The sequence below is a fragment of the Cupressus sempervirens genome, chromosome 1, assembly GCF_028749045.1.
Source record: "Cupressus sempervirens isolate cs-2001-9-10 chromosome 1, ASM2874904v1, whole genome shotgun sequence".
NCBI classification, from domain to species: Eukaryota; Viridiplantae; Streptophyta; class Pinopsida; order Cupressales; family Cupressaceae; genus Cupressus; species Cupressus sempervirens.
In genome coordinates this window covers 874,774,302-874,799,451 of record NC_143118.1, presented here as the reverse complement: position 1 = coordinate 874,799,451, position 25,150 = coordinate 874,774,302, and positions in this window count along the sequence as shown.

The following is a 25,150-nucleotide window of genomic DNA, read 5'->3' as shown; positions in this document are numbered from 1 at the left end:
AAGGTATATATTTAGGCAGTTAAGCCTAGAATTGCATGGGTGGCACTTCTAGGATATGAGGTAAATATTGATGAAACCAAAGATATAATTAAGGCATTGATTAATGAACTATTTGACCCCAAGGCTGCATAGTTTGGAACATGTGATGAAGCTAAGGCTTGGATAGAACTAGAGATCAAGCTCCCTTAGGAGATTAGCAAAGGCAAGAAAAAGATTGCCAAGAAAAAAAAAAATTCTACTCGTTTGTTAACCAAGGGAAAAGGTGAAGATGAAGAAGCAAAGGATGAAGAATAAGAGGAAGAGGAATCACTAAAGAAAAAGGGCAAGGTAATCATTACTAGGTCTGCCAAGACATCCACTGTAGTATTCACAAGGAGATCCTCTAGGAAGAAGGTAGACAAAGAAGGCAGAGACATAATTTTCAATAGGTCTCCACCAAAATTTGACAAAAGGATGAAGGAATTAGAATCAGGTTCTAGGATAACAAATTTCAAAGCATTAAAATATGAGACCAGAACAATTGATGAGCAAAAATAGATTGAAGATATTCTGATATATAAAATGTGTAAATGGAAGCACTCTCCTGACCAGCTCACTCAGCAAATTCCAAAAGCTCTAATGAACAAAATCAAGCCAAGATGGGAACATGCAATGCAAACTACAAAGGAAATTCATGAGAAAACCTTGAGGCAACTAATGCTAAATCTGACCGAAAAGGAAGTGAAGGAATCCTTAATGAAAAATGAAGATAAATTGACTTTAAGATTCAATACTTGTCTAATTTTTTAGAAATAAATAGAGAACATTGTGAAGAATGCAATAGATACATGGAAAAATATATATTTTCTTCACAAACCAAGTGTTTTTCAATTTAGCATAAGTAACAAAGATGATGATGATGATCAAGAAAAAGATGAAGAGAGAAATGATGAGGAAGCATCACATTTTGATAATATTGATGATGAAGAGGAACAAGAGCAAGAGGTTACTGAGGGAGGTACATAGGATGTTGATGAAACTGACCTAATCAAGATTGCTACAATAGTTATTGCCTCACTCCCTCACTTTCCAAGTAAAATAGTGACAAAATAAAGCATAAAGATAACCTTAGTAGGACTGATTGTGACTAACACTACAAGTACAAGCATCCAATCAATCTTTGCACCAGTGTAGCTCAACACATCATTGACTAAAGTACTAATTACTTCATCAACTGAGCTACAGACTCTTCCCCCTTCAATAGTTTTAGATACATCAATTTTGGATTTAACAAGTACTTCAATAGGTATTTCTACAATAAGTGTAGTATCAATTTTTGCAGCTAGCCCCACTATTTCTACTATTGTTTCCATTCTAAGTTGACAAGCAATAAGTGCAAGGATAGTTGATACCAAGCCTCAAACAAGCACACAATTTTTGGGAAAAGGTAAAGAAAAGGAGGAGAATTTAAATCTTGATTAAGAAAGTATGATTCCTAATTAGGATATTTGAAAACTCAATCTTGATCAAATGCAAACCTTTGGTGAACTACTCCAAAAGAAAGCAAAGCAATAAAGACTAAGGGAGGAAAGAGATAAAGAATTCAAAATCATTAAGGATGCCAAAAATATTTTGGTAGAGGCTATCGATAGAGAGATTGATTCTTCTCAGCCACATTTTTATTAGTTGACAGAAGCAGTCCAGAAGTATAATGAAGATCTAGATGGACAAGGCAAATTATTATAGAAAGCAAAGAAGAAGTTTGAGAATAAGGTCTTAGAACTTATTGCTCAAAATATTGACATTTACCAAGTAGAGTTATCTACTATTTTGGGTTCCCTTGAAACTTCTTGTACTAATGTAACTTTACTTTTTGATAAACTATGTGATATTTCAAGTTTTACAAAAGAATTAAAAGACAAATTGTTTAAGATCAATGAAGAACTTAAGGAAAGTGCTAAAAAATTGTAGATTGACTCAAGTTCAAGCTTTTCCCATTTCAAAAGGATCAATTTTTGATAGATATGCAGGAAAAATTGCTTAGAGAGGAGGCTAGAATCAGATCTACTTTGGTAGATATTTAGAATATCATACTCCCTAACATGGATGCACTGCAAAAGCATATTTCTTATTCAAAAAATCTCATCCATGATAATAATTTCTCCATTTTGGACCATATGATTGAACTATCCATAAAAATGTAGGTGACATTGCACACATGTAGGGTCTTGCAAGAGAACTAGGACAAGACTTTGGCAATCATACCAAAGGTACATTTAGACTTCTTGTCTCATTTTGGCATTACTATGTAAATACATATAATATAAATATTTGGTATTAATGTCAAAAAGGGGGAGAAGATATTGGAGAAGATATAAGATGATATAAAGGAGGAGAGACTATAGAAGTCATGGGGAGTAAGAAGTAAAAAGATAGGGGGAGAAGATTGTAAGAAAAGTGCAAAGAAAATGTATATTGTATGTATTACCATGTATAGAAATATATCCTTTACAAAATCAATTTTGAAAAATCTCAAAAATAGTATACTGTACCAAGTTCGAGATATAAGGTGATGGATAATTTAGTTTTGATTGATAAGTGTTTTTGTCACTAATGCAAAAGGGGGGGATTGTTGACATTCCAGTCATGTTTGTTATTAGTGACATACATTTATTTAGATTGTGAGTTCATACTAAGCATATTGTATAGTTAACAGTGTTAACTAAGAATTTTAGTTTCTTTTGAGTCCTACAGTTACTACCGAGTCCCACGGATAGATTTTATTTTGAACTGAGTAGTTACTATAGAGTTAAATATTAGTAGTGTAAACCAATTATTTCAGTGTATGCTAAGTTTACTAGTGTAAACTGAGTTGTGCAGTATTTACTGAGTTTGTAGTTGATGTGATGTGAGTTGTGTTGACCAAGCTACTCAGTGTTAACCAAGAGACTCAATTTATATCGAGCTCAAGGTGATAGTGTTTATCGAGCTATGTATTGTGAATCAAGTGATTCGATTTATACACCAAGTTTCACAATATTCACCAAGTCACCAGTGCAGACTAAGTTCAAGACTACTTGGAAGTGATCAGTATGGATTGAGCTCTATGTCTACTAAGTGCATGATGATGCTGAGAATTGATAGTGGATGTCAGGTATTAGAACCTCACCAAGTTAGTCTTTAGAGCCCAAGTTTCTACACTTTGGCTGACTTTGTAATATTTATGTAAACTTGTATTGTGGTTGACTTTGTAATTGTGTAATTGGATTAATATATATGTAATGTATTGTATCACATCCAAAGTGTGTAAGGAATTGAAAGAGAAGTAATGTAATCATAAAAGAGTCAAAGGGTGAATTAAAAAGGATACAATAGTATAAGGAGCAAAAAAGATTCATCTATTATAGAAAGGTGATTTGTACTCTTAGAGGAATCTCATTCAGCAAACAAAGTTGCAAATTAGAGATCAACTACTATTTCATCCTAATAGGTGGATCAGTCAAATCCTTTAACAAGGTAGACCTAATAGTCTTATGTAGATCTCTTTGCTGAGTGCATACTTCATTGTATTTTTGTAATCTTTTCACAAGGTGAACCTAGTAGTCCTTATTGCTCTTAATAGGGCAGATCATCAGAAGTGATCATTGTAAGCCTTAACAAGGCAACTTTATACTATGGTACTAAAGTTTTTAGGTATCATCCCCACCCCGATTTTACTTTCTATTTGGAAGTCTTCCAGGTCATCAAATCTTGTGTTAAAGCATTGTGATGCTTTCATGTTTTTTAGTTTCTCATGCATGTAGTTAGATAAGAATTCATGTAAAGGATTAATTGATAATTGGATAAAAGTTTTAGAAGTTACTGATTCACCCCTCCCCTTTCATTAACTTAGCTTGTCATAATATTTCCAATAGTTATCATTGTGGAAAACTTGGTCATACTACAAATATTTGTCAAAGAAAACATGGTATGCAAAACCCTAAACCTAAGTTTATTGGTTTCTATTTTCACTATAAGAAATAAGGACATCAAATACATGAGTGTAGGTCAAGAATGAGGAATACATCTACTACACCTAGATTTGAAGGATATTGCTATAACTATCAAAAGTATGGGCATAGAGCATATGAATACAAATCTTAGAGAAAACCCTACTAGACAAATTAGAGGAAGAATAATGCACCTAATAATGCATTTTAAAATGTGACAAGTTTGGACATCTAAAAAAGAATTGTAAGACTCAAGTACATTCAACAAACCAAATAAAAGACAAAGGCAAAGGAAAAGTAGATATTGAGAAAATTAAGAAGGAAATGAATCAAAAATGGAAAAAGAGAACATAAGATGGATATATTGGAGAAAATAGAGCTAAGGTCACCCAATCCAATGGAGAAGGTGATCATATCATCTCAAACTAAGAAAGAAAGGTATGCATGGAACTGTATATTTAATTGATATATCATACATTAGTTCCTTACATAAAATGTACTAAAGTTCATATCTATATATAAAAAATGCATAAGAACAAATTTATGAAGGATTTCCAAGCATCAATAAAATTGTTTATGTTGACTAAGAATTAAAACATAGATTGAAAACTTTATAAGAGACCAAATAGAATGATAGAGACCAATTTGAGTGGTGGAGATTGAGTGATAGAGAAGAGACTAAATTGTAATGTAAAGATCTAGCTAAAAGGCATTGATGTTGACCGAGACAACTGTCTTTCACCTACTTGAGTACAAAACATTAATGGAGACCCTGAATTGATCAAAATAAGGTATATATCAAATTTTGAAAATATTATTTCATACCTTGGATACATATTTCAAGAGCACAAAGTGATCTGGTAATTTTGACAATCAACAAAAGATTTCTTGAGTGATTTGGACAAGAAGCCTAAATAACTAAAGATCTTAACCATGTCAAGTATTTTAGAAGAGAAAGAGGTGAAAGAAGAGACTTTGAACCTATTGGTTAATAGTTTTTCCCTCTTGCTAACTTGGGTTTACCTTGACTCTAGATGCCCAAAATGTGAGGAAAAAAAAGAATGTTAGCAACAAATGAGTTAGTGTATGTGTTATATCACTACTCTTCTAATTGTAAGGTATAGCTCCCTTATATGTAATATATGCAATGAATTGTGTTTTTAATAGATCATTAGGATATGGGTTATGATGTTAACTTGAGAGTAAAAAAGGATAAACCAAGATGTTCATAACTACAAACACCCCAAGAAGAAATAGATTTGGGCAACTTATAACACCTAATGGAATGGATATCACAAGCTACCTTGAAGTTCTTCTAACATCTACTCCTACTTTTAAGTGCAGATTTACCATCTAAATGAAAAAGAGGAATGAAGTGATAAGCACATGAGGGCAAATAAATTTTTCTTTCACTATTAGCCTTGAATGAAATGGAATCCAACCAATAACTAATATATTCATATGCATTTATCTTTCATTTCCAAATGAAACTATCTAACATGATATGAAATGAATAAGAGGAAGCAAAATCATATACAAGGAAAGTAAATGGAACCACTTTCATTGCAAACATCAAAATGAAATGGAATCGACTTGATTATCATGGGCTCACATACAATTTTCCCTTAACTCTTTATACAAAACTAATATAAGAATGGGCAACAAAAAATGACCAATAAATAGAAAGTAAATAGAATTATAGACTCATTCACCATCAAGTTTTATGACCTTTGTATTATCAAATGAGGTTATATTTATAGTCTATTGTTATCATTTCTAAATTCTAGCAGAGTAACAATCATATAATACAGAATAAAATATGGAAATATCCAATTTATATCATGATATGAGCATGTGTTATCTCTTCTATTGATGATTCTGAATCCATGATATTGCTAAAAATACACTATGACTACTCATCTTCATGTAGTCTCAGAAAATCTTTCAAAAATTGATTCATTCTTCATTTTTTTTTGTTTTGCACCAAACCCATGTATTTCATACTCCAATGGTCACTGCATTTTCAAATTCCCATTATTGATCTCAAGTCGATGGTCAAGATTAAAATATTGTGCCTTCCTTTATAACTTCCTTTGTGGGTCCCTCTTGTCACTATGTCACATAGAATAATGATCAAGAAACTTCATATAGTGATATAGAGACCTCTGTAGATCCTCTTTGATCTAATGGTGATAGTAAAACGATGTCAGTATCTCTTTTTTATGGCATGGATCCACTTTTCTAGCTAGGCACATCATGGCTAATAGGTGATGTCATTTTATTGCATGAAAGATTTGACATGGACTTGATTTGGTTTGTGGCTGAGTACTAACTATAGCTTATGAAAGGTAATGGCCCACTAGACGTATTTCATTCCCTGACTATGTCACTATGAATAACACAAGAAAATCTACATAGCAAGATAGTGACAAAAATAGATTCATCTTGATTTGGTGATCATTTAAAGATTTTAACTCATTAATTTCCCTTTGCATCATGGGTCCATCTTCTAGTTATATAACTTGTGGCATACATGTGGTAGTACTTTACTGCCTGACATCAAACTATTTTGCCTCATTGTCACCTCATGACTAGACTCTAACCGTGCTTTGTGAGAGATGATGGACCACTAGAAATGCCTTCAAGGCACTCTATTGTATAGAATAATGATCAAGCATCTTTATATAGAAACATAATGACCTCCATAGATCCTCTTTGTTTTGACAATCAACAAGATGCATTTAACTTTCATTTGAATGAGACCTAATATGATAGGTAAGCATCCGACCTTTCAATTGGCCAATAGCATATGTTCTTTGATTCAATTGACTTTTTAGCTTGGTGATGTGGACAAATAGACATGTCTTGATTCATTGAATTAATTTTCAACTTTGACCTCCACCACCTTTGACCATGTTCTTTGTCATTTCTACATTTATCTGCTTCTCATGCATGCAAATTCAACTGATTTTCTTGTATTTCATTCTCACAATCTATATATTATCTTCAAGCTTGGTCTTTGACATTCATCTATTGTATTTTCTCTATATATGCTCATGATTTCACCATTTTACCTGCATTGTGTCTTTAATGGAACACTTGATCATAGAATTAGGGTTTCTCAAAGATTTGTAGGAATGCTTTCATGAAGAACTACTTTTCAATGTGAATCTTTGCCTTCAACATCATTAGGAACAATAAAATATGATTTAATAGAATATCCAGATTTTTTCTCATCAAGGAAATGCATAAAAAAACCCTCCAAACCCCTAACCACCTAGCTTTGGACTAATTTATTTCTCATATGATTCCCACATTAGTTAACTCAAAGGAATGATGAGAAGCAAGATTATCCTATAGGTAATCTAGACTTAGACTCATCACTTTGACACTTTACTTGACTAAAAGCCTTAAGGAAAAAGATATGAATTGAAACTTGGGCAACAGAACCTTAACAACAAAAATGGCAGCACCATATACCATTGCAATGAGTTAAGAGGTTAGTGGAATTCAACAAGTGAAGAGCGATGCCTTTCCTCCACTAAAGTTTTCTTCTATTCTAGAAATTGTGATGAAAGGATATTTGATGGGTGCACTATCCTCAATACTACCTAAACTTGTTATAATCTATGATGTTAGAAATTATCACATGTGTAAAATAGGAGAAGTGGGAGACTATGAAATCAAAAAGGCATATGAGAATCTATGTAATGAAGGAATTTTGAAGGACAAATATAAAGTTGTTGAGAGGAAAGGGTTAACTTATGCCCTAGAATTCTCAAAGAATTTCGAGATCAAATGGATTAATATTTTTCTAAGAAGAATCCATGATATGAAGTATTGGTTATAGAATAGATGATCTGATTATGATCTATGACTATTATAGAGGAATTCTTAACATTATTACATAAAGTAAAATTTCAAAGCATTAATTAGAAAATTAACACAACTTAAATGCTTAAATGAACAAAGCATAAAAAGGTAATGACTGAAAGAAAGAGAGTAGAGAGACATAAGACAAAACATGATTGATAACGAAGTTCATCCAGGAAGGACTATGTCTCCGAGTCCAGCTCCAATAGGGGGACCGATCCGATTTTCTCTAAAATCAATTACAAGTGTTCAAGATCTTCCCTTCAAGCACAATTGCAACATTACTCTCCAATGTGCAGGAATAATCATCAAGTCTCCAAGATCATAATCTCCTTCTCATCACCTGGCTGCTTTTCCAAAGCCTACTACCCCCATTTTATACATCAAATTTAGCCAAAAATGGGCTAAAACAATTAACAAACATAATCCCCTATTTTGATTACATATTTTTGAATTTGCCCCTTTTACCATTATTTTGTTATGATCTTCCACCAAAATTAAGGGTTTGTTTTCAACAAATACCCTTAATTAAGTAAGCTTGGGCGGATTTGTTATGCATAGATAACAACTCTTCCCTTAATATTATATATGCCATAAATAGCCCATTGGTTGGCCTTAATTTTAGGAGGCCAATGGTTAGGAGTTCAACTCCCATTATCTCATTCCTTTAATTCGAATTAAATAGCTATTTTAATTCAAATTTGAATGTTTTCCCTCTCTTTATGATTTTGTGATGTCATGCTGACATCATCAAAATCCATACTTTTGCTTGAATTCGAAACCATCATAACTTTTATATCCGATCTTTGTTCTTGATGAAACGAATGCCATTGGAAAGCTTTTGATGAGCTCTTTCATTTGGAATCCATTGTCAAATACTTTTGAGATGATTATTTTTTCACCCTTTTATGGCCTCTAGTCCCAGTTTGACCAAACTTTGACCAGTCATACTTTTTGCACTTGAACTCCAATTTTTCTCGTTCGAGTTATGTTGGAGTCAAAATTGTGAACACTTTGTAATGATGTTGATTCTTGGAGCATTGGGGACATTTTACTTTTCAGTAATTTTTTTATCCCTTGGATCAAGCCTCCCCATTGAAGAGCTTTCGAACCTCTACAAGTTTGGATTACTCAGAAAGAAGGTGAGGGTATTTTCCCCTCACTTTACCAATCTCCATCCATCTAGCCTTGCTTGGATGCATCCCCTTCAATCCCACTCGAAGGTATTCAACTGGTCCTCTTCGTGAAGTTCTGACATTCCTATCAAGGATGACATCTTGTGGCAATTCAGACATGTACTCTGGTGAAAGGTCATCAACTGATGGAACCTAAACACTAATGTCTTCATCCAAGATCATTGGAGGCTCATACAACTTTAGATTCTCAACATTGACAACTGAGTAAATTTTCATGTATGGAGGAAGATTAAGGCAAAATGCATTGGTACCAATCTTTTCCAAGATCTCAAAAGGACCATACCTAATAGGCTTGAGCTTCCTTCCTTCACCTTGCATTCTTTCCTTGCTAATATGTAACCAAACTCTATCACCAACTTGGAATTGGTGATCAATGCGATGCTTATCATGGCGAGCCTTGTATTTTGCTTGGCTCTGCTCCAATTGTGCTTCTACTGCTTGATGGATTGCTTGGACCTTTTGGATGAACTTTAAAGCCTTTTCTACATCATGGCATCCATCTAAAATGTCATCCTTCCCAAAATAAAAATCCATTGGTGTCTTAGGCAAGTAACCGAAGAAAGTCTCAAAAGGAGACCTCTTTGTAGAAGAGTGTGTTGCATGGTTGTAAGCATGCTGCACATAGTGAATAATTTCATCCCACAACTTAGGATGCTTGCTGTAGTAACCTCTAAGTAGATGCACAACTTTCCTATTCACTACCTCTATCTGTCCATCAGTTTGTGGATGGAAGGTTGTACTCTTCTTCAGCTTAGTGTCCATGAGTCCCCACAAAGATGACCAAAATTCCCCTAAGAATCAAGAATCTCAATTTGATACAATAGAAGTGGGTAACCCAAAATGAACCCATACATTTTGAAAGTACAAATGAGCAGTCAGTTTAGCAGTAACTTTCTTTTTACAAGGCATTAAAATACGCATTTTGTTGAACCGATCAACTACTACATACAAATAATCATGACCCTTCCTAGACATAGGTAAACCTCCCACAAAGTCCATAGACACATTTTCCCATGGACGGGATGGTACAGGTAATGGCGTGTACAAACCCAATTTCCTATTACTTGGTTTGCTGGTTGCACACATTACACATCCTTTTATATACTTAGTAATAGTTTCCTGCATACGAGGCCAGTAACAATATTTCTGCAACTGAGGTAATGTCTTACTTACCCCGAAATGTCCTACAATCAAAGAGGTGTGTGCTTCCCAGATTACATGTGCCTGTTCATCTTTAGGAATGCATAATTTTCCCAAGTGGTACAACAAATTATCCTGCACATAGTAATCTTTCTCTTCCACATGTTTACCTTGGATTAAAGCTGCATAGATATCCTTAAAGTTCTCATCATTAGTATATTGTTCTTGAAAACTTTCATGAACCATAGAACTATTTTGAAGGATTATCAAAGCATTCTGAACAAGAGGTCTAGAGAGCATATCTGCTACTTTGTTATGGGAACCCTTCTTATACTTAATTACCAAATGAAACTGTTGTAGAAAACCCATCCACCTAAAGTGCCTACTTTGTTGCAACTTAGATTGTGAGTGCAAATATTGCAGTGGCTGGTGATCAGTGTGGATTATAGTTTCCTTTCCCATTAAGTAGTGCTTCCATTTTTTAACACTCTAATTTAAAGCATAAATTTCTTTATCATACGTAGGATAGTTACTTACTGCTCCTAAAAAAGTTTTAGAGTGGTAGCAAACTGGTTTACCTCCTTGCATGAGTACAGCTCCCATGGCAAACCCGCTCGCATCTGTCTCAATCTCAAATGGTTGACGTAAATCAGGTAGAGCTAACACTGGTGTAGTACTCAACTTTTCCTTTAAAGTGTCAAAAGCCTTTTGTTGTGGACCTCCCCACTGAAATCAATATTTTTGAAACAAACCTCATGTTCGAGTGACTATATCTTTAAAACTATGAATAATTTCTAGATGACATAAACTAGTGATTTTTAGTGCTCTATTACTAATTTGTAACCATATTTTTTAATTTAAAAAAAAATATTTATTTCAATTTTTTTCCTCCTCTGAAAAGTGGTACATGTTAAAATTCAATATTTTTAAAGAATGATAGTTTGTTTGACACACATAACTTTTTTTCTAAAAAAGATAATGAGTTAATTCTTTCATCATTGGATTTTTAACATAAATATCTAGAGGATGCATTTGGTTTGATTCAATTTGGTTCAATATTGTATAGTTTATGAAGTTTTGAAGTGACACCAATTGTAATTCAAACATACATTCATTTTGACATAGATAACTTAAACTCAATTTATCATAAATCTTTTTTTTTTTTTTCTTAATAGAAAGCTATCTCAAAAACCTATTTCCAAGATATTTTTCAAAAAAAAAATTGACCTAATTTACTAATTTTTTTGAAGTGTCAAAGTCAGTTGATGTTCAATTGGTAATGAACCTATAATGAGTTAAACTCATATTTGAAAGTCTTAATGAATATAATATGTATTACAATTATAGTCATTGAAAAGCTTGCTCCAAGCAACACACATTTGAATTTTTTAATTTATAGTAGGAGATCATTCAATCTCAATTTTAGGGGTCAAAAGAGCCAATTTCATTTTTTTCTAGAAAACAACACCAAAAATTTGTAATTTGACATGTTTTCATGAACATTATGTTCGTGTGAACATATTAGACATGTTAACATGAAAAAACGTATGAGAAAAATAATTTGGCAGTCAAAAATTTAAGTTAACATGTTCATGTGAACATGGGTGTTCTCACAAACATACAAAAAAACCAAATTTATCAAGATCTCAAATGAAAAAATGGAATTTTAATCACAAAATTTCCATTAACAATATGTTAGCATGAACATATTAATAAGTTGTGTTCATGTTAACATACCTTGGATGTTCATGCAAATATACGTAAAATTCAATATGCAAATTTTTCATCATTTTGCAATTTCCTTTGTTCCCCAAAAGTGGTACCCAATATTGTGGGTTCAGCCACATGCTTTCTTATAGATATATATAACACATTTATGCAAGCAATAATGTTGAGGAAGGCTTGGTTACAAAGTTTTGACTATGAAATTGATAATGATTTGGTGAGTGCAAACATTATTGCTATGTGTACAAAAAGTGTCACACTTCTATAAACCATTATTCTTGAGAGAATGTGTAGAAGAGAGAATCTTAAGAGCTGGCTTATAGCTCTCTATCTCTGACGTGAAAAGGCTATGAGATAGTGGCTCTCAAATGAACCAAACTATGCAACCCTTGCAAGGTGCACTATAGAATGAGAGATTCAAAGAGTAGAGGCAAGAGTGCCAATATCCAAGAATCTAGAATAAAATGCAATGCAAACGTAAGTTATCCTAAATGAAATGCAATCTAACAAAGAAAACTAAGCTAAAGCATACAAGAAAACTAAACTAAATAGTATGTCATAATGTAAGTAGAATGAGAGCTAAGCTAAAATAAAAAAATGCAAGAATACTCCAAGCCTCCATAATCACCAAGAAAACTTGCAACATAACAATAGCATGAGAGACTAAGATTTTTGAATGAGGATAGAGCCCTCCATTTTAAAGAAGAATGGATGTTGAAGATTAAGAGGCAAAAGAGGAATAATCAAGGGAGGAGAATGCATCTTGAATGATTCATGTGCACAAGTATCTCAACCAATCACAATTAATGGTTGATTTTTGAGAGGGTTTGAAATGTGTGGAGGAGAATTAAAGTTATTTTAAAAATAGAAGATTCCTTCCACCTAGAAAATTGTGTATTCATGTGTAGGCAAAAATGCCTTTTCTTTTATTTCTAAAACAGGAATAATGATTTATGCATGCACACTTAGGATAAGTGGGAAGTGGAGATTTTTATTTAGTTAAAATGGAGCATGTTATTTTAATTAAATAAGAGATTTGGGATAAAGTGGTCAAACCATAGGTTGAAATCAAATAAATGGATTTTTTGAGATTTGATCAAGGATAAGCATTAGATAAATTATGAAAAAATGCTAGAATGGGGGCTCATAGTCTAGATGACCATTTTTGGGTGATTGCATTTGCCCCTCTTTAACTAATGTGTGATCAATATGGGAACACATGATGTTAAAGAATACATAAGCTAAGTAGGTAGAAATAGATAGAGAGATCTGATTCTGAAGAACAAAATGTAGACAAAGATGGTATAGTCTGATAGAGATAGTTATGAACACTAGGATAGAGACAATATTAGAACTCAAGAAGAATACTAACACCAAGAAAAGCAAATAGATCATGTGAAAATAGATAGTTGTAAAAGAAAGCAATTTGCAACAATGATAGAAGATTCCTACGCACTTGGGATTGAAATTGAAATGAGATAGAGGAGATACAAAAATAAGCTAGATTTGATCAAATCAAAACAAAGAAAAATTCATGATGATAGATCAGAGATTAAGGCTAAAGAGTGTCCACCAAGCAATGAATATATGCCCTAGTTTAACTAATTTTGACCAAGAAAGATAAAGCATAAGAATTAGAAGAAAGATGGAATGAGATTAAATAGAAATGAAAGCAAAGAGTGGAAGAGTGTAGAAATGAAGAAATGATGATTTCCCCAACAATATTTAAAAATTAAGCCTCAATAGGTCAGCCAACTACATAGAAGAAGGAAGAAATTTTGACTAGCAAGATGAACCCGAATTGGGATTTTGATCTCAAAAATGGATCTAGGATGCGAGACTAGGAAAGATAGGTCAAAAGCATAGATGAGATGGTAGGATAGAAAAGAAGAAAGAAATATGAAAGAAGAAATAAGATAAGATTGAGAAGAGGAAAGAGAAGGATGAATACAGTTAGCTAACATGTCCATGAAAGATAAAGAAGAGAGCTCTCTCAACATGAAAAATGAAAAGCTAAGCAAGAAGGAACCCTAGAATGCAAGCTAGTATGAAATGGTGATATTGCAAGGGTTACATAAGTAGGTCTTAGTTTTTATCATCAGGCCTTATTAGGGACATCAAAATATCATAAAATCATCGCTAGCATAAATTATGAGGATATCACTATGATCTATATCAGATATAATGTGGGAACCCAACCTATGCATCAAATACATATAGGTCAAGATGACTATGCAGTTAGATTTCTTAGTTTAGTATAGCAAGATTACACTAGTATTAAGGCATAAGCACCAGGATAACCCCCCAAGTGTTATCTTGTAAAAATAGATCAGGATGATACATTGTAGTTCCAAAGTTCAAGTAGGACAAGCATGAATACTCTAAACACCTTAGACTAACAAAGTATACCCCCAAGTAGAAAGAAAGTAAAACATGACCCATGCCCCCAATCTTCTAGTCCATGACATCTTCAAAAGACTATTAGGGAGGGAAAAAATAGAAAAGAAATCATCGTAGACAATACAAAAATTAGATAAATTTCATCATAGCTTAGCTCTTTAAATGTTTAAGTGTGTGTGTTTAAGTCACTTGGCCATTTTTTCAAGACTAGGTTTTGATAGTGAGAAATATCATGACATCAAAGATTGTAGTAAAACTATCTAAAAAGTGTTGAGGAACACTTGATGTCATAGGGGAAAGTGTTAAGAGACACTATTTTGTGAATTTCCAAAGAAACCATAATCCACAAGGAGACCTTAATAGGCTAAGTAGTTGTACCCCCAAGATGAGGACAAGGAACAATTCTAAGATAGGAAAATGTGTTCCATAATGAGTGATTGAGACTGATAGACATAGGTGCTAGGGTCTCAAGTAGTGCTCATTTCCAAGTTTTCACCACTTGGAATATTTTTTTAGGACATTTTTCAATTTTTTAAATTTTTTGTATTTTTAATTTTTTTTGGTGATACATCAAAGCACGCATTACTAGGTTTTCACTAAGATGATCATTTTTTATAGACATTTTCTACTTTTTAAGATTTTTTCAGCATCATATATGATTTTAAAGATTTTTAAGAATGATTTAGAGATTAATCATTCTCAAGAAAGATCACATCATTTTTTCAATGTCTAGCAAGGTATACAACATTATGGAGCAGCAAAATGGTAGATAAGTAGAGATGAATAAGAAAGGAGTATGAAGCAAGTGAAAGTGATCCTCAAGGATTGACTCCTCAAGAGTACCCAAGCTAGGGACTAATAGTGAAATAGCCATATGAAGTGTGTGTTGGACAAGACAAGAAAGGAGATAACATGTAGGATAAGTTGTGTAAGCCAATAAGTGCCATAGCATATAGGATAAGAGATGGAAACCAATAGCATGAAAGCGTGTAGTCCAAAAGAGTAGGCATGTCAAGAGGCCTAAGGACCATGTTTTCCTTTATTGTGATCAAGACCAAGGGGTCATCTAGATAGGATAGATATGGGATAAAGAAATAAAAATTAAGCTAGATACGAAGACTATGAATGAATGAGAAAGTAAAATAGGCAAGCTAATGGATAAGATAGCCAATACTCAAGAATAACTCAACATTGTCAAGATCAAAGAGAGAAAAGGGAGGAGATGGATGATGGAAGAATTATCCATGATGCATGTTTACCAAGTTTTCATCATGGTACTTATCCAAGGTGCCATAAGAAGTGGTTTTTACCATAGAAAGAATTTATTTCTCATTACTTTTTATACCAAGGTACCACTATAGTGCCTACCCTCATTCACATCTTTTCAGGACATTGTTGTTGTTATTATCAGACTATGTTAGACTAGCTTTGTGTTGATGGATTAGTGGTATTGTTTTGAGACTATCAGACATTATGTTATGGATTCAGTTGGTATATGATGAGATCATTTAGACTTTACATTTCATGTATGCATGATGATCATTACGTTGCTTTTAGTTATCGTTGATGATTAATTAGATGGTTTATTATCTCGTGTGCTTTATTATGGATACTTACCCCATACTTGCATGTGTATGGTATGCATGTTTGTTCATATTGTATGGCATTTCTGATATGGTTAAGGAAGGGAGTCATAGTCACCTGCTTAGTTAGGATCTACATGCTGCACCACTTCCTACCATTTCCTATTTAGCTTAGCATTATATAAATTGTATGTACATGCATGGTTTTCCTATAGGTTGTAGGTACTAGGTATCGACTTCCCTGAAATGCTAGGATGAGCGTACCCTATTACATTATCTCAATGATAAGAGAAGGGAGATAAAATCTCAAGTCCAAATCCCAAACCCCTAAACCAATTGTCCTAGTGAGGTAGGACAAGTATCAGGATATTTTACCCACCGAATGTGTCGGATGACATAATTCATGATTTTTAACCCTTTAGACTAATTTTGTGTGAATTGCTCTATGATGGGTTTTCATGTTTTATCTTGGAGGTCTATGGTGAATTTTCTATTAATTAAGTCTTAATAAATAGATTTAATTAATAAATTAATTATTTGAGAAAATTAATATAAAATATCATGATCTTTGATATTTTGATTATAATTGATTAAATGAGAATTAATTGAGGAAAAACAATAAAATAAAATAAAATTAGAAATTAAAATTAATAATAATTATAAAATAATAATAAAATTTATAAAAATTAAAATGAAAGTTATAAAGATTTAAATAGAAATTATATAAAAAGTAAAATTGGAATTATAAGCTTTCCTAGGAGTTAATGCACCTTTTCATTTCTCATATGTCAACAACACAGGGGTTAGTGCATCAATTAAGCACATGGTGTCTACAACCCTATGACTCATCTAGAAGGTTGGAAAATACACATGCTTAGTTGGTGACACCTTCTAGCTATTTCTAGAGACATTCTAGGTGCTTCCCGAGAGCTCCTTATATTCAGGCATTCCTAGAAGCTTGATATAGCATTGGGAGAGCATTTGGAGCATTGGAGGACTTGAGAACTTTGAAGAAGGGAGGAGCTTGCTCTACGGGTTTTTTGAGGAAGAGTGAATTAGCATCAGAGTCTGGGTAGATTTTTGTGATTTTATTTATGCTATTTCCGCATCTTGCACTCCCTGTCTTCTTCGTGTCTTCCATATGTCTTCTGAGGGTTTTTCTATTTAAATTGTATGCATTCTCAATATGGGTAGTTAAAATTGATTATATGCATAAGAACATGGGGCTAGGGTTTAAATTCATAGCCAAACTCATTAGATAAATTATTGGATAAATTTGAGATCAAAAGTTTATAGGAAAATTTTGAAAATTAGAATTTTTAAATAAACTGTGTATATACATGTTTATATTTTTTTGAATCTGCATATACTATATATATATATATATATATATATATATATATATATATATATATATATATATATATATACATACATACATATGTATATTTACATATATAGTTATTTAATTGGAAAAATTGAATATGGAATTGCAGCTGATAATGTTTATTAAAGATCCGAATTTCATTTGCATCTGTGAAATACGATTTTGAATATGTGGAAAAAAAATTTTAAAATTTACATTTTGGGTGGGGCAGAATTGCAACCCCCCCATACCTATGCCTTTGAAATGGTCACTGGGTACCTGCTACGTAATGTACCCGCGACAGTGCCATCAAGGCAACAGTCGCAGGGTACCTGCGTAAGCAAGGTACCCGTGGTGGATGTCACATTTGTGACAGTCGTTGATACGACGATAGGTGATTTTATGATTTGGCTTTGTTTTTTTTAAAAAGAAAGAATGTAAGCTATGAAATTTGATTTATATTTCATTTTTTATATAAAATTTTATATTAATATATATTTATATACGTATGTATATATATATATATATATATATATATATATATATATATGTATATATGTAAGTATGTAAGTATGTTATTAATGAATTTAAATTATTATATATTTGATAAATGATTTATAATAAAGGTTCATCTTTTATAAGGGTGAATTATTTTATAATATTGTAAGTTAACTATTAGGATTTAATCAATTGATTTAAATTTTTTTTTTTAAAATTATATATATAATGAAATATAATTGGTAGTTGGTGGGGGAAGTTTTCAAACAAATATTATAAATAGAAGATGGATTTTGGACTTATAAAGGAAAACTTTTATCCATCCAAACAATACATGTGTTAGGAAAATGTACAAAATGTTCCTCCATTCATTCTCCAAACTTGGAAACATAAACTGAGACCTCTACATTTAAATTCAAGTTTGTGAATTTAGCAAAACCAAAACATGTGTTTGCATTGTGTATTCTTTATGCTACTATTTTGGGTTTTTGGGTTGACTAGTGTTGACCAGTTATAGGACGTCTACCAGAGGCTTGGGGGTTATGTGATTGTGATGTCATGATGATGTTTTAATCTTGATCTTTATGAACCCTACATGGTTATGTGATGGAATGCTCTATGAAATGTGTGTAATTACTAATTGTTATGATACACTTGACTTAACCATTTTTGGTTCTTCGATCAGTTATCCTTGGTTATTTTCTAGTTGCCATGATGGGACTATAATGTGGATTTATTCTTGATGATGTCATGTTGTGACATGTTTGACTCAACTATTTTGGAGTCTTCAATCAGTATGATTGAGATATATTTTGTTTATTGAGAACCAATGGATACTTTTGATTATCAGTGATACTTCAGTTGCCAATAGAGAGCTGTTGTGATCATGATTTTCTTTGGATGCTTGCTCATGGAGATTTGATGCTTTTATGCATATTTGATGATTTTATTATGGATTATCTTTTGTGATTTTGAGATTTATGATTCCATGAGCTTAGGGTAGGATATATGCATGTAGTGTCAGGAAGTGGCTTGCAATGGGGGCCAGGGCCCTAAGAGGCTGCCAGGGTAACTCATTGTAAGTTGGACTAATAAGTGAAAAAATTCACACCTAATACTAACTAAATGAACCTAAAAAGATAAGTGTTTTGGTTCTTTCCCATGCCTTGAGTGCTTGTATAGACTAGGATGGGAGTAGAGAGAATGCATGGTTGAGACCTTGCATTCTATAGTATGCCTCATCAGTATGAGAGGATACTAGTGGTAGCATGAGATCAGTATGGACCCGTGGAGTTTAGCTAACTACCAAGGTAACTTGTACGTGATAAATGCGATGACACTTTCCCGCTTGCATAGTAGGTTACTACATGTCTTTGTGTGCCTCTGGGATTAGATGTCAATTTTTGTGTTTAGAATCTTTGAGTTAGTATACTTTTAGGATTCTTGGACTTGTAGAGATTTATGCTATGTGTTTTGGATAGCCTGTTTGGGACTTGAGATTATCTCCTCAGCATGGTGGGAGTGGACCACTTAGGTACCACGCAGTCGGGTGGTAGTGTTTTTCCACTCTTATCATTTGAGATTCATTGAGACATCGTGGCTGATGCGTCCTTCAAGATGGTGGATATGTATCCTTTCATTGTTGATTAGCATATGTTAGATGATGTTATCTTATGCTTACATTTGCATGTTAGATTACTTTCTACATATGGTATAGTATATGTTAGGAGTGACATTCCTACTATGTTAATACTGATGATCTCTTTGGTGATTTGGAATGTTACACACGGAGGGATGGCTAGGGCCCACGATGGTCTAATGATGCTATTAACGGTTGGGAGGAACCATGCACCTAGTTTATTATGTTTGATTTTTATGATGGATGTATATCTTCTATGATCATGTATCATGTGATTATCTTTACTTTGATGTATCATGGATTAGAATAGGATGATGTACTTTATTTTACAAATGTACATTCTCTTAAGCTTTTCATACCCTATGACATGTATAGTGGATGATTGAGCATTTGGAAATGTAATGTATGAACATTGGACTTATCATTGTTATTTCATGTGGTTGTTATATTTGATGGATTCAATAATGTTAGCTGATTTAGATGTAATTCAATGTTAAGGGATCTTAAAGAATGTAATCCGTTATGTATGTTAATGATGCAGGAGCATCCAGAGGTATAAGGGCAATCCTGTGTCACCCAAAAAAATATACTTAGACTTAGTTTCTATTTCATGTGTTTTCATTTTTGGATACCCATTTGGGTCAAATAAAGGTTCCAACTCTCACAGTTCCACTATCCATGTTTGTGTAAATCCTAAAAAAATAGGAGTGTGTAATTAAGCCATAATTTTGGTGAACTAAGAGGTTTAAATTGGCTAGATGAATGTAATTTTAATTTAGAGCATTCCAAAAAAAGAATCAGGTCAAAAGGCCCCATGGTTTGAAAGTTATTGCAATTTTTTGGGTTTTGGAGACCTCCTAAGAATGCTTCAAAGTTAGGTTAGGGGCATTAAATGACCTCAAAAAGGGCCAAACAATGGGGGACAAATGAAATTGTTCCATAGGGCTATAGAGCACTTTGAGAGCTTTCTAAAAATGTAAACGGTTTGTCAATCGGAGCTATGGTTCAAAACTTATGCCTCTCAGAAGTTTGATTACCGTTTCTAGATTCTTCTAGATTTGTGTCGACTTCTAATGCAGCTTTTGGAACCTTCTATTTGGTTGATGGATGCCTACTAGCACTTTCTAGAATGTACTCCTAGTCCTTAACCCTCTAAGGTCTATTTAAGGAGATTTCTGGCATTGTAAAAGGCAGTTCGGAGTGGAGTTTGAGAGGAGGTACTGAAAGGAGAAATTATCTCCACATTTATGCTATTGTAAGCCCTTAGGGCATGTTTTGAAGTTTATTTTCTCTATCCTAAATGTACTAGCTTATTTTTTAGTTAATACAATTTCCCTTTTCTGTTGTGTCCATTTTGTTCTTGGGTTGTGTCCCCATCAAGTGGTATCAAAGCTGGTTTTCTTGAGTGTGTAGACAGAGCACCGACTATGAGGCAGTTTGCACCAGGACTGTGTGGTTGTGGGTTTGAGTTAAGAAGATGCCTCCAAAAAGAGAGCATGGTGGAAGGGCCAGAGCTATTAATCCTGAGGAGGTTAGAGCCCTCCAAAGGTAGGTACAAGCATTGTAGGAGGAGCTCCATAGAGGAGCAACTATGGCCACAGGTGATGAAAGTGAAGATGACAACGAAGAAGAAGAAATGGGACCAGAAGGGGAATTTGACAGGGAAGTTCTGAATCATACAGAGGAAAGACTTTTTAGGGCCATTACTAAGTTTGGGAAAAGACCTGCAATTGAAGTAGGTGTATTCTCAGGAAATCTGAAACCAGATGAGTTGATCGATTGGATCAATGAACTGGAAGAATACTTTAAGTATGAGGATATCAGGGACCCAGACAGGGTTAAGTTTGCAAAGGCCATGCCAAAATTTGGTGGCAAGAGGTTCAATTGGAAAGAAATAGAAGAGGAAAGGAGAAGATCACAAGATGGGATCACATGGTGGACAAATTGAAGAAGCAGTTCATTCCTGTGGACTACGAGCTTGATTTGTTTAAGAAGATGCATGGGTTAAAGCAAGTAGGAAGATCATTCCAAGAATATAAAGAGGAATTTTACTGACTCTTGATTAGAGCGAGGCATGTAGAAGCAAATAAGGAGAAGGTTGCTCGTTATATCAGTGGGTTGCGACCTAGCATCCAGGAGGAATTAAGTCTGGTAAGAATGACCAGCGTTGAAGAGGCATACCAATTTGCCCTATGAGTTGAAGAGAAGCTGAATAAAAGGTTTGAAGGAAGACAAAGAGGGCACGATCAAGGAGGAAGGGGAAGTGGTAGATCATCTGGAGGCCGCAATGAAACCCAAAAGAAAAATGAAGATGTGGGTACTAGCAGGAACCAGAGGAATGAGGGTTTCAATCGCTCCCATGATCAAGACTTTGGAAATCAGAGAGGAAGAGGTAGAGGACATGGAAAAAGAAGAGGAGGCTTCCGTGGTACCTATTTCCATTGCAATGAAGAAGGTCATCATGCCTTTGAATGACCTCAATGACAAGGAAGGACAGATAGGATAGCTGAGGGCCAAGCTAGGGTTGCTCATGTGGATGAGGATGCACAATCATCACATTCAGATAATGCAGAAAGAGGAGAGACCTTGGTAAATGAAAGAGTCCTACTAAGTGGTGAGATTGAACTAGGTCAACGGAGGAGTTTGTTCCATACCAGATGCAAGTGTGAGGATAAATGTTGTGACGTGATCATTGATGGTGGTAGCACTGATAACTTGGTATCAAAAGAGATGGTCTCTAAGCTGAAGCTCAAGAGGGAGAAACATCCCTAACCCTATTGAATTGCTTGGGTAAAAGATGATCATAAGGTCCTGGTAAGTGAACAATGTTTAGTGAAATTCAAAATTGGGAGTTACCATGATGAAGTTCTCTGTGATGTTATTCTGATGGATGTTTGCCATCTATTGTTGGGTAGACCATGGCAATTTGATAGACATGCAGTACATGATGGGCAATCAAACACATACTCTCTGACAAAGGATGGAGTTCACCACAAATTGAAGCCCATAAAAAAGGAAGGTGAAAAGGTATGTAGCAGTGCTAGGATTTATCTTGTTGATAGAAGGATGTTTTTAGATGGCATGAAACATCAACATATGTGCTATGCTTTGATTCCTAGGAAAGATAAAGAAGGTAGTAGTGAAATACCACTTGAAGTTTCAGATTTACTAGGGGAATTTGGAGATATTATCTTTCATAATGTTCCAGATGGATTACCACTAGTAAGGCAAATTAGTCATCAGATAGATCTGATTCCAGGAGCTAGTTTTCCTAACAAGGCTCCTCACAGGATGACTCCTACTGAAATAGAGGAGCTAAATAGACAGGTTCAGTAGTTGTTGAGGAAGGGCTTGATTCGAGAGAGGCTGAGTCCATGTGCAGTACCTGTAGTACTCGCACCAAAGAAGGATTGAGAGTGGAGGATGTGTACAGATTCTCAAGCTATAAATAGGATAACCATCAAGTACCGGTTTCCTTTGCCAAGGATGGATGATCTTATGGACTTCTTGAGTGGAGCTTAGTACTTCATAAAGATAGATCTCAAGAGTGGCTATCATCAGATACAAATTTGAGAAGGAGATGAGTGGAAAATAGCCTTCAAGACCAAGGAGGGTCTTTATGAGTGGTTAGTCATGCCCTTTGGATTGACGAACGCCCCAAGCACCTTCATGCGGCTCATGAATGAGGTACTTAAGAAGTTCTTGGGAAATTTTTTTATTTTTTATTTGGATGATATTTTATTTTTCAGCAAGACTTTGGAAGAACATTTATTGCATATTCATAGTGTCCTTGAAAGGCTAAGGGAAGAGAAATTGTTAATTAATCTGAAGAAGTGTATCTTTGCAAAAAGGGAGTTAGTCTATTTGGGGTTTGTTATATCACCTGAAGGTCTCAAAATGGATCCAGAGAAGGTAAAAGCCATCTTGGAATGGCCTAATCCAAGGTCTGCTACTGAGGTAAGATCATTTCATGGTCTGGTTAGTTTTTACAGGAAGTTTAATAAGAATTTCAGTGGCATATGTGCACCCCTAACTGATATAATAAGAGGGGATAGAAAAGAGTTCAAATGGACTGCAGCAGCTGCGAGAAGTTTTGAATTGCTGAAGAAGAAGGTGACAGAACAACCTGTGTTTGCACTTCTAGATTTTAGGAAGGTTTTCCAAGTGGATTGTGATGCCAGTGTCAGCACTATTGGGGCTGTATTAAGCCAAGAAGGTAAGCCTATTGCATATTTTAGTGAAAAATTCAACGATGCAAAGAAGAAGTATTCTGTTTATGATCAAGAGTTCTATGCAATATTTATTTATTGCCAGAAGAATTTTTTTTGTATATTGATCATCAAGCATTATAGTACCTAAATAGCCAAGATAAATTGAATCAGAGGCATATGAAGTGGGTAGAGTTCTTCCAGAGCTATAAATTTGTGTTGAAGAATAGAAGTGGAAAATCTAACAGGGTTGCAGATGCACTAAGTAGGAGACAGTTGTTGCTTACAGTAATTCAGGTTGAAGTAGTTGGGTTTGATGAAATCAAGAAATTGTACCCCAAGGATCCTAATTTTGCTGAAGCATGGAAAGCTTGTAAAGAACCTGTTGCTGTAGATAGAACCAAGTGGTTAGACTATTTGATTCAGGATGGCATGTTGTTCAAGGGTAGTCAATTGTGCATTCCAAGGAGTTCCATGAGGGAAAATCTGATTAAGGAGAAACTTAGTGGAGGGATGGCAAGACATTTTTGTCGAGATAAGACCATTTCCATTCTTAGAGAACATTATTTTTGGCCTCAAATTTCATAGGATGTGAAGAAGTTTGTACAGAGTTTCCAAGTTTGTGAAGTTGCCAAGGGGTTTAGTCACAATACTGGCCTATATCAGCCATTGTCTATTCCATCAAGGCCACGAGAGGACATAAGTATGGATTTTGTTCTTGGATTACCAAGGACACAAAGGGGTAATGACTCAGTATTCATGGTGGTTGATAGGTTCTCCAAAATGGCACATTTCATTCCATGCCACAAAACTCATAATGTTGTCCATATTGTAGACTTGTTTTTCAAAGAGGTGGTAAGACTACATGGTCTTCCAAGGAGTATAGTTTCTGACAGAGATACTAAATTTGTGGGGTATTTCTGGAGGACATTGTGGAAAAAGTTGAGAACAAACTTGAAATTCAGTTTCATGCATCACCCACAAACTGACGGCCAAACAGAAGTGGTAAATAGAATTTTGGGCAATTTGCTGAGATGTTTAGTTGGGGATAAGCCCAAGGGATGGGATTTGATTCTACCACAAGCAGAGTTTTCTTACAATAACTCTATAAATAAGAGTGCTAGAAAATCACCATTCCAAATTGTATATGGGAATAGCCCAAGGACTGCATCGGAATTGAGGAAGATAGAGCAAGGGGAGAGGACAAGTGCTAAAGCAGAAGAATTTGCTAAACATATCAAGTGTCTACATGAGGAGGTTCAAGCACACATTGCCAAGATGAATCAAGAGTATAAAGCTAGGGCTGATCAAAGGAGAAGACATAAGAAATTCCAAGTAGGGGATCTAGTCATGGTGCACTTATGAAAAGAAAGATTTCCAACCGGTACTTACAACAAGTTGAAAATGAAGAAATTTGGCCCTTGCAAAATTTTGAAGAAACATGACTCAGGAAATGCATATGAAGTGGAGCTGCCAGATGGTATTCACATTTCTCCCATTTTCAACATTGTAGATTTAATAGAGTATCATGATGATGGTGCAGATGAGGAGCTG